The sequence below is a fragment of the Gossypium hirsutum genome, chromosome A06 (assembly GCF_007990345.1).
Source record: "Gossypium hirsutum isolate 1008001.06 chromosome A06, Gossypium_hirsutum_v2.1, whole genome shotgun sequence".
In the NCBI taxonomy this organism is placed as follows: Eukaryota; Viridiplantae; Streptophyta; class Magnoliopsida; order Malvales; family Malvaceae; genus Gossypium; species Gossypium hirsutum.
In genome coordinates this window covers 88468352-88485108 of record NC_053429.1, presented here as the reverse complement: position 1 = coordinate 88485108, position 16757 = coordinate 88468352, and positions in this window count along the sequence as shown.

Sequence of the window (16757 nt, the reverse complement as noted above, 5' to 3'; positions counted from 1 at the left end):
ACTGGTGAAATGACTGAATACTCTGTTTTGATGAAACAGGTCATTAAGATGGCTGAGATCCTGCATTCGTTGTGGATTCTCGTCAGCTTGTGCGAGCAGCCTCGTGAACTGGTCAAGACTTTGTAAGTAGTTGAAACGAGCGAGATCTGTGCTTACTAAAATGAGATCATGCCTGTAACGACCCAAATTTTACTGTTACCGGAAAAGTGTATTTTCGGGTCTCCGTTTCTAAAAAACAGATTCATAAATATTTATTAAAAATATTTACGAAGTAAAATGAGTGGTTAATTAGAGTTTAATTAAATGAATTTAATTTAATTAAGAATAATTAAGTAAAAGGACCAAATTGAATAAAGTGTGAAAGTTTAATTGTAGATTAAAAGAAAATAAAGAGGACCAAAATGGAATTATGCCATTTGTCTTAAGTGAGGCGGCAAATGCATAAAAATCTTTTGATTTTTATGCATAAATATGTTTATTAAATTATTATTATTATTATTTATTATGGTTTTTACATTTAATATTTATTAATATTATTTTTATTAAATTGATATTTATTATGAAATAAATTACAAGTTAACAAATGTATGGTAATAAAATATACATGTGTAATGAATTAAATACATACATGTGTAATATAATTATATAATTACTTATAATATAAGAATTATTATTATATTATATATATATATATATATATAGTAAAGTAAACGAAAAAAAGAAACAAATAGAAAAAGAAAGGAGAAAGAACAGAGAGCAGGGACGAAATAAGGGAAGGAAAGAAAAAAAAAAGGGAAAATTGGGGGTTTGATGCTTGAAGCTTAAATAGGTAAGTCAATTTAGCCATTTTTACTTAATTTTTATGTTTTAGAAATTTTAGAGCAAGGTTTTGATGAAGTTAAGTTGATATATTGTAAGATAGTTGATTATAAGACATTGTTCTTGTTGAACAAAAAGATGAATTAAGGGCTAAATTGATAGAAATTCAAGTTAGAAATGAAATAAGGATTGAATTGTAAAGTGATTCATAAGTTTTATGCTTTAAGGACTAAATTAAAAGAATTTTGAAATTATGGTTTTATGATGAAAAATAGATAATTATGTCTAAGTTTGGTTAAAAATTGAGTAGAAATAAAGTATGAATTAAGATAGAAAAGTAAGTGAATTTAGTTAGGATTAAATTGAAATTAAAGTAGAAAATCAATATTTTGCATTAAGACTGTTTGGGACAGCAGCAGTAGTCTAAGTTTGAAAAGTCACCAAAAATTTTAGAAATTGAATTAGAGGATGAATAAAATATGGAATTAAAGCTTATTGAGTCTAATTTCTTATAGAAGAAACAGTGTAAGCAATTGAATTGTAAATTATGAGATATAATGAGTTTTGTGAGACAAGGTCAGAATGAATTTGGGTTTCCCTGTTCTGACTTTGGAAAATCACCAAAAATTGGAGAAAAATAATTAGAAGCTTAAAGTTATATGTTTAGAATTCCTAATGAGTCTATTTTCAAGAGAAATCAACAGGAATATTATCCGAGTTCTGTACTGTGAGATAATTAATTTTTAGTGAAGAAGGGTCAGAACTGTCAGACAGCAGAATAGGGGTGAATTTAAAGAATAAACTGTACTTAATGACTAAACGAAAATTTCTGAAAATTTTATGGTAAGAAGATTTGTGAGTCTAGTTTCAGGAGAAATTAACGGATCTTAATTTAGAATTCTGTAACTCAAGATATAAATTAGTAATGTATTAATGATTATGAACTGTATTACTTTCGTAGTCAATGTGATACCGGAAATCTCGGCTAAGAAAGGACAAGACAAAGTCAACGGGAGTTAGCTCGGAAATTAAGGTTTGTATTTCTATAATTCGAACTTAATATTTAATTATTGAATTTATTATTTATTATGTATGGTAGGTGCATTGATTAGATTATTTGAAATAAAATGAATATTGATTGAAATTGAAGGGTGAATTTAATTAATAATTGTTGTATTTTAATTGAATGTTATGGTAAATAATTAAAGTATGAATTATTGGTATTTTGTTTTTATTGAAATGATTTGATTTGAAAATGTGGTGAAATAATTATGAACATGTGTTTATTGTGGAATTTAATTATATGAAAATGAAAAGTGAATTGAATTGTATTCAATTATGAATTAATGTGAATAATTGAGATATATATATATATATTGAATTGAATGAAAATGTATGAGATTGTGAAAATGTGTGAATATATGTAATTATTGGAATGGTATATTAAGGAAAGAATTATTGAATTGAGAAAGTGAATTATAATTGATACTGAACTAAGATAGAAATTATACTGAAAAGTGAGTTAAATACCCTATTAACTAGTCGGGCTAGTCGGATATAGTTGGTATGCCATAGGATATAAAAGAGTACGGGTTTTTTTCGGCTTACTGATCAGGCACTTATTTGCCGACTACTGCTACGTTACCGTTACTGTTACCGACTCGGCACTTTGTGTGTCAAATACTGTTACTGTTACCGTTATCGATTCAGCACTTTGTGTGTTGAATACTGTTATTGTTACTGTTCTGAATTTGTTCCGATGAGGTACTCTGTGTACCGTATTGCTACTGTTACTGTTACTGTTTCGGCTTTGGCCGATGAGGCACTATGTGCCGTACTGGTGTGTTGGTTGGATCCGTGTATCCGTCTGAGTCCGAGTCATGTTAATAGGGGTAAATAAAGGTATAAAATAACTGATTATTACTGAATAATTGACTATTACCGGATAATTGACTGTTACTGGATATTAGACTGTTACTGAATAACTGAATATTACCGAATAATTGATCATTACTGAATAACTGATTGTCGCTGAATGAACGACTGTTACTGAATAACTTAATTGTTACTGAATATCTGATTTTACTGAATAATTGACTGTTACTGGATAATCGATTAATTGATCGATACTGAATAACTGGTTATTATTGAATAATTGATTGTTATCGAATAACTGACTATTACTGAATAAATAATTGTTCTGAGTGTTAATGAACATTACTGATTGATTAATTGTTATTGAAAAATAATAAATGATATGAAATTTAAAGTAGACCAAAACATTGGTTGGAAAGTGAATGTTTGAATTCTCATTGAGTTTTAATAGTTCAATATATATAAATTAATATGTTTTATAATTGTTTAAGTGTTCAGATTATAGAAATACCACTGAGTGTATACTCAGCGTACAATTTGTTTCCGTGTGCAGATTAAGTTAAGGCTAGACTGTTGAATCAGCATCCCAGGCCGATCCCGAATTTAATGAGGTAAAGTATGTTGAGTATTGGTAATGGCATGTACCTAGGATGTTTTGTGAGAGTCATTTAGGTTGTAGAAGTATTGATGAAATGAGTAAATTATGGTTGGCAACGGTATGTAGTATGAATTTTGAAATTTACTAAAAATTCGTAGTGATTCTAAATTAGTCCCGAATTGAATTTACTGTTCATTTTGGACCGCGAGGGCCCATTAAAGGGATGACATCTTAAAACTAGGATGTGTGTGAATATTTATTTTAATTAATGACCAAGAATTGGGCTGTACTGACTGGTAATGTCTCGTAACCCTGTTCCGACGACGGTATAGGGTTAGGGAGACGTTACAATGCCTTACCGAAATAGGAAGAATTTTAGTTATGGTATGTTATAATACTCGATGTTGTGAACTGTGTTTGATAGGGATTATGTTGTTATTTCTTATAATTGAACTGTTAAATTTGTTGGTAAAATTTATCGTTAATTTGGTGAACTTACTAATCTTTCATTAACCTTTCCCATGTTTTGTTCTATTTTTGTAGATTTTATTTTGGGGCGGGAAATTGGATCAACCTACAACATCACACTATCTTAAGGACCCTTTGGTAGATTTTGAAACAACTTGGCTTATATGGCATGTAATAGGGCTATTGAATATGTTTTGTGATTGATTATGTGTAAATTGTTGTATAACTTGGTTGCTTGGAGTTTTGTGGTCTAAGGTAAGTACATGTTTGATAACATGAGTCATGTTGTAGCATATGCAAGTGTGCTGAATGAGTTGGAAATTGGTATAGTTTGAATATAAAACAAATAAGGCATTTTGGCTGTGGAAGCAAGACCTTGGATGTGCATTTGTGACTTTTATGTCAATTTAAAGTAAAGAATTGACTAGGTGTTTGAGTTGTGGTGTCATTGATGACACATTGGTTTGGCACTTAGACTAATTGCTTTGCCATGTTTTAAGCATATTTGAATGTACTTTAAAGGTTAGTATGCATATACTTTAGGTATGTTTAGATACACAAGCATTTGGGCATGAAAAGGGCAAGTTTTAAGTCATTTAATGGTGCACACGGCCTGGTGCACGGGCTGCCACACGGCCGTATGTCACACACTGGCAGCCCACACGGGCGTGTGTCTGGGCGTACTAGGTGTAGGGTTCACATGGTTTGGTACACAGTCTGAGACACGGGCGTGTAACCCAAGTTAGTGAGTTACAGAAGCAGGCACATGGTTGATCACAAGGGCATGTTGGAGAGCCACAAGACTGTGTGACCCCTGTAGGTGAAAAATTTTTAGTTTTGCCTGAAATGTCCTAAATCTTTCTGATTTGGTTCTCGGTTATTCGTAAACTATTTTTAGGGCCTCGAAGGCCCGATTTAAAACCTGTACATGTATGTTTTATTTCTTTCGAACATATCCGTATTAATGGAATTTATTTGATATTTGGATGCAAATTGTTATGAGAAGTCTTTGTATGTCTCGTAACCCTATTTCAGCGACGGAAATGGGATATGAGTGTTACAAGTCCCGATTTAGTTTTGAACTTGTTCGAAGGCTTTCGTAAGCCCGATTAAGGCTCGATTTTGATTGTAATGCATGTTTAACATTGAATTAACTTGTATTTATTAATTATTGAGTATTATTGAATAAATCACTTGTGAATGTTTCGGTTTACTGTTGTAGCATCCTATAGCTTGGGTCTGGTGACTGAGCCGGGTATAGGGTGTTACAAATATATTAAAGTTCGATTAAATAATTTAGATGAGAAAATAGTTAATTAAAGCTTAGGGACTAAATTGTAAAAGTCCAATTACTATTGGGTTTTAATTAAGAAATGATTTAGGAACCTATATAAAAATTATCCAAAAGACTGGAATGGTAATTAAACCATTATTTTCTTATAGTTAGTGGATGTGACATTTCCATTTAGTTTAATTAAAAGTTAAATTATTATACTTAAACCACAATTAAGTTATTTAAGATTAATTAATTTTAATCATGGCATAAATATTAGCTTTAGTGAAAAAATATGAGAAATATCATCATCTTTTTTAGTTTCTCTACTGTCCACAATTAACACTATAAAAATCCGTTTTTCAATGGTATTAGAAACAGTAGTTTTGGGACCATAATTCCGACGAGTGAGTTCGTAAATATTATTATTTAATATTTATGAGTCAAATATGATGTTGTAGTAAGTCTTGATTGTAACATCCTAAACCCGACCCGACTCACTGGGTCTAGATCTTGGGTGTTACCAAAACCATTTAACAAATTTAGTAAAACAGTTAACAATCACACATTTTTATTTAAAATCATTTCTTATTATTTTAATGAAAGACCACATATTAAAGAGAGGAGGAAAATATCTAAAAATAATATTTACATCAGACTTACTACAACACAAATGTTTACAAAAGACAGACTCTTTAGGCATAGTCCTAAAATATGCCAAGTTTTCCAAAACAACCACTGTATGCATAGTATCTTGTAACGCCCTAAATTTCTTAGTTATGAATTGCTAAATTATGTCAAGTAAATTGATCTGGTTTAGTGGTTAAGTACTCTGGATAAATGATATCCTTTCATCTCCATTACATGATAAATGATTTAATTATTATTTATTAGTAATTGATTTTTCATGAAAGAATATGTAATGATTACCATGGGATAAAATAAGATCATATTGGGAAAATGGATTTATCCTAATGAGATTAAGGATATCCTATGAAGGTAAAATACTTATTATAAAGTCATTAGACAAACACTTATTGAGTAGCTTTCATAATAAAGGAGAGCTCAATCATTATATTTTAGTGGAATGACTTAATGATTAAATAATTGTAACGCCCCAAAATTTTTATTTCGAATTTTGTGGAAATGTGATACAATTGTGTATCTGTTTTAGTGGTTAAGTGTTCTAGGTGTGTGTGAGAGGTCCCAAGATCAAGCCTCAACTTTGGCAAATTTTGCTATTTTTCTGAGCTAAGCCTTGTGTTTGGGGAGTGAGCTTATATTTAGTTATAGGTAGAATCATATTAGAAAGGGCCTGCTGGTGTGGTGGTTATGTTGAGTGTTAGTTTGCTGGAGGTCTTGTGTTTGAATCCTTGTGCAAGCAGGGGTATTTATTTTGGTTCGGCTATGGCAAGTGTTTTGGTGGAGTTGGGTTTCTGAGTAGTGGCTATTAGTGGGGTTAGTAGAGAGGAATTTTAGGGATTCCTGATGTTATCTGATTCCTTTCACTTTTGCAAATTTTCCTCTCTCCTCCTAAAATTTCCAAGTTTCTGACGTGCATTCTTCTTCTTGCTCTTGTCGTTTCTCCTCTTTTCTTTTCGCTACTTTGATTCTTTTCTTTTTTTTTCTTTCGTCTTCCTATTTGTTACCAAATTTTAGCGCCTCTCTAGTTTAGTTCCTTTCGGGCGTTATAGGTAAGTTGGGTAGAGTAATTATGTTTTTTCTTGTTAATCCTTCATTGATGGATGTTGTTAATGCTGATTAGGGGAAAATTCAGGGGCTTAAATCATTTGTTGGGGACTTAATTCTTGGAATTTACTGTGGTTTGATTGAAGGTAAGGTTTGGCAGCTTTTCGGATGAATAGCTTAATTTGGGTTTGATTTTAATTTGGTTCGAAATGACTAAATTAATGTCTTAATAGATGATTTTAGGTTCTGGAGGGCCCGGGAGTGGTTTCACATCGAAACAATACCAAGTGTGTACCCAAAAAGCAGAAATTGAACTTCCGAAAAAAGCTGAAAAAAGCCACTTTCAATGCCACACGGGCATGTGGTCACCCGTGTGGTAGGCCGTGTACGGCAGCACGGCCGTATGATCGACGAAGGCCAGGCCATGCGTAAGACACGGTCGTGTGATGGCCGGGGTGTGGTAGCGTGGGCCACACAAGCTACGCCAAATCGGGTGTGTGGGCTACACGGGCATGCCACATGAGTATGATATTTGGGACAGGCCGTGTGATCCATACGGGCCAAGGCCAACCTGGGCGTGTGGGCCACACGAGCAAGCTACATGGGCATGTTGGCCCATTTAGTTAAAATGTTTCCAAGGGTTGCATAGGTTGCCCAAGTCGACTGTGAACCTATTGTAGGGTCAGTAAGGGCTATTTAGACTCTAAATCGTCTGCCCTGAATATATAATGTATGTACTGAGCATGTTAAATTTATGCATGTTTACTGATCCGTATGTATGATTGATAACTGAATCTTAGCATGTATTATTGTATGTCTACATTGAGCATGTTTAGTTGTATCTGCATTGGTGGGATGATTGATTATTGGAGGAAGTGTACTGAAAGGCTTTCATGCCTATTATCTGGTAGTTCAGCTGCAATATTATTAATATGTGCCGCATTCGGTACGACTTGGTGTGTAGGGCTGGGTGGGTGTTTTAAACCCCACATGGTGTGTAGGAATGGTCGGAGATGGTGTGCAGAGGCTGGTGGGTAGGATACTGATTTCTGTTACTGTATGCATATTGTATCTGAGATGGGCTAAGGCCCTAATTTATATCTAAAACTATATCTGAATTGGCTAAGGCTTCAACTGTATCTGAATCTGTAATGGGCTTAGGCCCCAGACTATATTTGACTGATAGCTTTTGTTTGACTGTATGCATGTCTTCTGTGGGGATTACACACTGATTTTACATAAACTCACCCCTTTCTATTTTATCTGTACAGGTAATCCCCAGACTTAGACGGATCGATGTGGCAGAGGACTTAACGGTGTCCACAAGTCTATTGAACTGCTTTAATTTTATTTATGGTTTTTGTTTCCTATTTTTGATGTGATTTGAGACTTTTGGACTGTTTTCCTTTAATTTGGATTTAACTGTTTTCATGGACTTTTAAATTGCAAAACTCAACGAGAACTCGGTTTAATTAAAAACAACATTTTCCTAAACGTGAACGGCTTTTCTCTAGATATCACGGTTTTAAAAGCTTCCGCTACAGAATATGTTTTTAAATGAATCAAATCAATGAGAAAATAATTTTGAAATTGAAGAGAGATAAATAGAAGCTAATAAATGAAAATGGTTTTAACTTGATAAATTCGATTTCAAATCTCACTCCATGTGACATCGCCAGATTCGGCCATAACGTCTAAGCCGGGTTTGGGGTGTTACAATAATGTTATAATTAATAGATGAAAAGTCGAAACTTAATTAGAAATCATTTGGGCCCTAATTATATATGTTCAATCGGTCCCTCCGCTAGCTCAAGATAACCATAAACGAATTGCATGTAGAATCAATGTTATAAAATAATGAAAACAATGCTAGCTCAAGATAACCAGAAACGAATTGCATGTAGAACCAATGTTATAAAATAATGAAAACGATGAAGTAAGAGAAATATCATGTATCATTATCTGCATAGAATGTGTTTTCTCACTAAGTACAAAAAGATGATTTTATAAATTAATTTAATTTTTTCGAACTATCATTGAATTGAGTATTATTAAATAATTGAAGTTAAAAGTCATAATTGAATTAATTAGTCATCATGAATTTGTTCAAAAAGACAATTAGATATGTTTTCTTTATAAATTCTAATATGGTAAAGTTGTCATTACTTTAACAAAATTAGAATTTGATTGAGAAAATAATTTAATTGATAAATTAATTAATTAATATTTTGGTAATAGAAAATAAATATTGGGTTGGATAAAAATCTAGATAGAACATATAATTAGATCCAATACATAATAGAACCAAATAAGCTTTGTTACTGGATAGCAGCGGCAAACCCTAGTATTTTACTACAGGTGTTCTCACCTCTTATGTTCTAGTTCTATTGGAATATTGTAGTTTTTATTAAAATTTTATTATCTAATTGGACTTTATTTGAATAGAACTATTGTGCTAATTTTTTATAAATAGGAACTATGTGTTAAACTTTACACAAACTTCATAAGTGTTATTACTCTGTCGGAACATAGTGAAAATTTATTTTATAGAATAAATTCTATTGTTTGGAAAAAAACTCATAGTTACCAATTAAAGAGATAATTAACTTTTCTATTGAAAGTTAAGAAAACTTTCATTGTGTGGGATTGATACATGTTTCTTTGAGTCTACACTCAAAGCAATTCGTGGTTTGAGAATAGTGGAAAAGATGATTCAGTAGAAAGCCAAAATTGACTTAACCACATTGTACAAAGCACAAGTATAATTTCGATTAAGGGTTTATTACTATTAATAACATAATGGCTCGGTTTTAAAAGAAAATTTTTGAACTTTTGCTGACCTAAAAATACTTTTTTTAAATCAATTTTTCCAACAATAACATTCCTAATCTGGACCGACAATAATCTTGATTAAATAGTGCTACAACCTATACGTGGTGACTTTTTTTGATTTATCGGTGAACAATAATACTACATCATACATTTATTAGAGCTTTCCAATCTAATGTTATTGAGCAATCTATACTTAGGTGATAAATTTGAGCTTGACTATCAAAATACTGTCAGAACACCGATATGCCTCGTGGGGTAGCAGAAAAATAATTTCGATGATCACATTCCATTGAGCCATGTACGAGGAATAAATCTGTATTGAGAAAAGTTTAAAATATACCTTAAACAATTTGAAAAAAAACATTGGTACGAGGTTGAAGCCTCTGTGATATTGCAAACCTTAGCCGCAGCAAAAAAGTCCCAACCATTATGTGATCCATCAAGAAAGAACAACCAGACTAGAAAACCTCCAAACTTTTTAGAGAAAAATAAAACTTTGTTTCTAGTTAATATGATGTTTCGGGTAACCCAAAAATTGGAATTCAACCTCCCTTTTATTCAAAACTCTTTTGAATGATAATTAAACAGTAAGAGTAAAGTTAAGATTTTTGCCAAAACATGATATGTTTCTTTCTATAAGGAATATTAGTTTATTTCAAATTCAAACCTAATACTTATTCACTGAATTTTATTAAATTCTATATTTAATTAATTCAATATAGTTGATTTATCACATTAAAATATGTAAAATATATTTTCACATTATTTTAATCGAATCCTCTGTACGCATCAAATATGTACAAATATCATGTTCAATTTTAACATTTTCAAATTAAATTAAATATTAAAATATTTATATAATCAATTTAATTCTTTTGACATATTGAATATAATCCCAACTTTAATTGCATTTGATCGTCCCAACCAAAAGGTGTGACCCTATAAAATCCTCTAATGTTGACAGTAACATTAAAACAATTCTAGGTTACAAATAATGAGTGACATCTAGCAATATATTATTACTACTCAAGTTGTAGGAAGTCGTGGTTCGATATAACCTTCCGTGATAATATTATTATGTAGTATATCTCTTTATACTTGATATCTAGGTTGAACACAAGTTACAAAATAATCACACTTGTATAGTCTAATCTCTTGTTTCTTGATTCCCAAGTAGACCAACATAAACAAATAAGTGTGGTATCTCATATAAACTCATTTGAGCATGACCATCATTTTTAATCTCACTTGATCAAGAGGCCTGAGATATTGCTCTCAGTATGTAGGAGGGACAAATCTTATCTTTGTAGGGCCTAGTCAGACAGTGGTTTCAAGACCACAAATCTGACGTAATAAAATTTATTTTTATTATATTTTTATGGTCTACGATTTTTCGTGAAAATTTCGTTCGAAAATTTCGAATTTTGGGCACTCAATTTGGTCAAAAGGACTAAAGTGTAAAAAGTGCAAAAGTTGAGTTCTACATGTTAGAGGTTCTAATTACTATGAAATTTTAAATGAGAAGTCCTTAAATGGTAATTAGACCATTAGTTAATTGCTGGACAAAAATAGACATGAAATGGGTGTAATAAAATATTTTTAAGTTAGGGGCATTTTGGTAAACTAATAATTAAAAGAATTAAAAAGCCAAAATAGCCAAAATTTGGTCATCTTCTCCATGTACCAGCCGAAACCCCCATGGAAGCCATGGTTAGGGTTTGGTTCAAGCTTCCAATCTCATTTGTAAGTGCTCCTGAGCCCCATTTTTAAAGTTCTTTACATTTTTTAAATCCCGGTAACATGTTCTAGCTATTTCTACCATTATTTTGAGCTAGGGTTTATGTTTAAAAATTTACCCATGAGTAATATGCATGCATTTTTATGTCTAATGGTAGAAACTTAGTGTTGGGTGTTTAATAAACGATTTTTACTAAGCGGTTTTCGATGAAAACGTCCGAAAGGACCGTTTTGTAAAAGTTGTAAAATTGGTTCTAAATGGGGGATTTAGTGGAAATTGGGGGCTGTCATAGTTATAAAAAATGATCAGCATATCATAAAACATAAGAAAATAGGATGAAGTTTAATTTCTGAACATTGGGGCAAAAGTGAAAATATGCAAAAGTTTAGGGGTCAAAATGTAAATTTGTAAAAATATGATTTTTGGACCCCTATGAATAATGTGACTAATTAGTAGGCTAAATGTGATATTATAGATCAAGGAAAACAAGATTCAGAATTAGAACGAGGTCGAACAAGGTTAAGCGCAAACTCGAAATAAATAGTCATACTCGAAACTGAGGTAAGTTCATATGTCAATGATAATGCAATAATATTATTATTCATACTTGAACTTAAATTGATGTGTTAACATTGTGTGATGGATATTTATTTAGTTTATATGAAGATTATATATTGTAACAAATGCCAAATTATAATTATATGTAATACCATGTTTATCTTATGGACTAATGTCTAAATAAACATGGAAATGTGTTGAATTGGATGTACATGGCATGAGCAGCTATGCATAATGAGTTACTTGATGAAAAGAGAAAAATCTCGGTTGAATAAAAAGGGAAATTCGATGGATAAACCATGGCTTACATGACTTGAGATCCTGCATGTGTTGCAGAAAAGTATTTAGCCCGGACGGGTAATCCGTGATCTCAAGTATGAAACGATCTAGCCCGGACTGGTGTTCCTTAAGTGATCGAGCCTCCTGAAGAATATGTGTACATTAAGGATTTAGCCCGGACGGGTAATCTAATTGGGGTCTAAATTTAGCCTGGACTGGTAATTCAGATTCGGGCTCATTGAGAGTGCTTGTCATACAAGGGATTTAGCCTGGACTGGTAATCCCGACATCACTCCACGAGTTTATATTACGGGGGATTTAGCCTAGACTGGTAACCCTGCCGTAAGATGTGAGGTTCGCAGGAGTGCGATTATGAAAGGATTACTTGTATGAATTGATGGTGAATGGGATATCCATCGAGATTCTGAGAAATTCAACGAGATTAATATGAGAAATGAAATAAAAGGCTCTTGCCATGATACATAATGTATGTTATATGATAATATTATGATGCATGTGAGTTGTCACGTTTGGACAAGTGCGGTGCTAAATGATAGCGCAGGTAAGTACTCGAGACCCATGAACACGTGTTTGACATGTGAAATGAAATGGACTTATGAAGATGGTGCAAATGAATGAATGATATTTATGAGAATAATTTCTATGACAAATTTGTGATGGTTATTACCTTGTTGCACTAAGACAGATTTGGTATAACAGCATTGGTCCAACTTTGAAAATCAACCAAAAATTGTGGAAATTGAATTAAAGACTGAATAAATATGGAATTAAAGCTTAATGAGTCTAGTTTCACATAAAGGAAACGGTGTAAGCAAAAGAATTTTGTATCATGAGATATTTGAATTCTTGTAAGACAGAGTTGGAGTGATTCTAGACTCCCCTATCTCAACTTTGGAAAATCACTATAACTTTTAAAAAAATAATTATGAGTTAAAATTCATATGAATGAAATCCTTAATGAGTATAAATTCAGGAGGAAGAGACGGTAACATTATTCGAGTCTGGTACTAGGAGATAAATAAATTTTAGTGAATAAAGGTTGAAGCTATCAATCAGCAAAACAGGGGAGATTTTGAATAATAAACTGTACTTATTGAATAGACCAAAAATTCTAAAAATTTTATGATAAGAAGAGATATGAGTCTAGTTTCTGGGAAAATTAACGGATATTAATTTGGAGTTTCGTAGATCAAGTTATAAATAATTTATCAACTATGACTCGAGTAGACAGCTTGACCAGAATATGAATAAAAGGATAATTATAGTTGTTTTACCTAAGGAAACATGCTATTATAATGCTTATTATTTTCATATGGACTTACTAAGCGTAAAGGTTACTCCCCCTTTCCATCTTTTTAGTTTGACAGGTCAGCTCGGGGTTGGAGATCGTCGGAGGCAGCATCACACTATCGAGCCTTTACCCTTGGAGTATTGACATGTATATGTTAAACGTGTTCAAGTGAGTGACATGTATAGGGACATAGTTTTTCTATGATAATGTCGTTGTGATTAGCCAAATGTATTGGCTTATAATGATTTTTTGTATGTAGCCATGAGATGTGGCTCATAATGATTTCGGCTTGTAAGCCTATTCATCCATGATATGTGTAAATGTCTTGTGATGTGGGTATGTGATTATGCTTGTTCACTATGTATAAGAAGTATATGGCATATGTACATGCTGAGCGCCTTAGGACCAATCGAGGTGGTCATGGCTATGGAATAAATGTATGATATAATAATAAGTTGTTAGTACCCTGAACATGGATGTTTAATTTAAAAGTTAGTAAACATAGTATAATGGTATAAGGAGTAGAAAGGGGTGACTTAAAGCTTGGAAAATAACCTATTAGGGTCCACATGGTTGGACACACGGGCGTGTGCCATGGTCGTGTTTAAAAGTCAGCGTTGCCCATGGGCTAAGGGCATGGGCGTGCCCAAAGCTATACGGGTGTGGGAATCCACACGGCCCACCTACACGGGCGTGTGGCGCTCCAAAGCTAGAAATTTATTAAGTTGCCCAAAGTTTACCGAATGTTTTCGGTTTTGTCCCGAACCGCCTTAATGTAAGTTATAGGCCTCGATGGCCTGTTTAAGGGACGATAGCATATGTTCTAAAAGTTTTAATTTTGGGCGAAATTTGGTGACCCGGTTTTATATGTTTATGAATGTTTAAGTCTGGTAATGCCTCGAGCCCTGTCCCGATGTTGGATACGGGTGAGGGGTGTTACAATCTTGATCACTCATAGTCCACTATATAGATTGTGGCATACCTAACATCAATCTTTATAGTACAACCATTTATGAAAGATGTTTGACTGTGTTAAAGTGTACAACTCACAATGTTTGAACAATGGTGATCTCAAGTCAAAGGATAATACATACAATTATCACTATGAGAAATGTTGTGACTATTACATAAAAATCCAAGAAGCATTCTCATGGCAGGCTAATCTAGTATATTGTTCTCTAACATATATGTTGACTTGATATCACATATTTATAACAACACTTGCTATCAATCAAACACATATTAATGTCAATGCATTATTGTTGTCCAAGCTCACAATAATACTTGACTAAAGATATTTAAGAATGATCATATCATTCTTAGGACATTATTATTATACAACTTATTTAACACAGAAATGAAGACTGAAAAGAATAATAGCACTGTCTTTATTAATAAACTAGGTAAAAAGTATGTTATTATAATCATCATATGATTGGTCTTTGGGTATATTCCAACAAATAAAACTTATCTTCCAAATTTAAGCTTTAGGTATTAATGCTTTTTGAAAGGGCATCAACACCCTTAAGTAAGAAGGTAAAGGTGTTTACAGTTTGGTTAAAATAGAATTAGCCGACCGAATAGATCTAATTCGGCTAATCGGTTAGTGGTCGAATTTAGTTTGGTCAAAGGTCGATTAATGACTTTTTTTGGAATTTTGGTTATCGGTTAATTTGGTTCGAAACCAGGTAATTAACCAAATTAACCAATTGACCGAAACATTTATAGTTTTCAAGACTTATGTAGTGTTTCTAATGTTTTATTTGTTATTTTCACCTCCATTTAAAGTTTTTTGAACTATTAAATAAAAAAAAAGAACATTAGCAATGTACTTTTTATATGTTTTATACTTATTTTAACCAAAAAGAAAAAACATATGAATTTCGGTTAACGAAGTAACTGAAATATCTCGGTTCAATTTATGTATTTGAAAAAAAACTTCGGTTTGAATAACAGTTAACAATTTTTACATTTTGGGTAATTCGATTAATAGTAATTCGATTCGGGTATTTACCGAATCGACCGTTTGAACACTTCTACCAGAAAGTATCGATACCCAAAGCTTGGGTATCTATACCAAGGTCTCTTGTTTTCCTAATTTAGGTTAAACATTTATAAGTATCGATACCCTCATGCCAAGTATTAATACTTGGGTATAAGGTATCTATACTTAGAGTTTAGGTATTGATACTCAACTCCCCTTTTTCACTAAATTGGTTACGGGCTTCCCCACCCATAGGTACTTATAACTAAGCACGGTACAACCAAAATTAAGCTTTTCTAAGTTATTTACCTTGCAAGAAAACCCTTAAAAACTTTATGGAACACTCCAACTACCTATGAAAGTCTCTAAATTCGTCCTATACATTTTAGCCAAAAAGAAAATTGGTCCTAAACAATTTTAACGCTTAATTCATCTATTCATTCTTAAACGATTTGAATACATGTCATTATTATACTATCATCCATCAAACATCAACACCAACATTCACTATTTGATATAACATCTCACCATATACGACTAAGCATTCTAGCCAAACATATAATTGTTACACCAAGATAACCTTATGTAAGCACTTTATGGCCAACCCTAGTTATGAACATGAGATTCAACTCTAAGTGTTACAGAAATATAACAACAAAGAAAATTACATATAAAGAGAGGTTGTGACTTTGAAAAGTCATTACAACTCTTCACAAAAACAGTTGCTTGAAATTTAGCTATAACACGCATACGATAACAACTACATGCTAAACGTTAAGAGTTCAATAGTGCTCACATGAACAACAAAACATGTACAAACATTAGGTGTTTGTGAGGATCATTTGATTATCAAAACGATTACCTCACTGTCATATATGCTAATTGGTCCTATTACCCATAAGACTCTTTAATCAAATAACAATCTTTGTGGAAATATAATTCTCCTAAACATTGTTCTTAAAACACAGCTCTACTCTTTTCAAATACATCTTTTAAGCATTACCACAAGTTTACAATTTAAAAAAAAAATAAAAAAAATTAGGGTTTCTGTTTCATTCCTTTATGCTATGAGCAATCAAATTATTAAAGCTATTATTTCTTGACTATGATACCTTTCACTGACCATGGTTTTTTTTTCCTTTTCTATTGCATTTGAATTAAATTATATTTCGTCTTTCACTAGATTCTTATCATATTAGTTTTTTTTCTTAAATTGTATTTTGTTTCGATTGAAAATTTGGATTTGAGTTTCAATTGTTATGATAAGAATGAAGTAGACAAATTAGTTGAGATTCAATCTAATATATATTAGAAAAGTATAAAAATATGAGT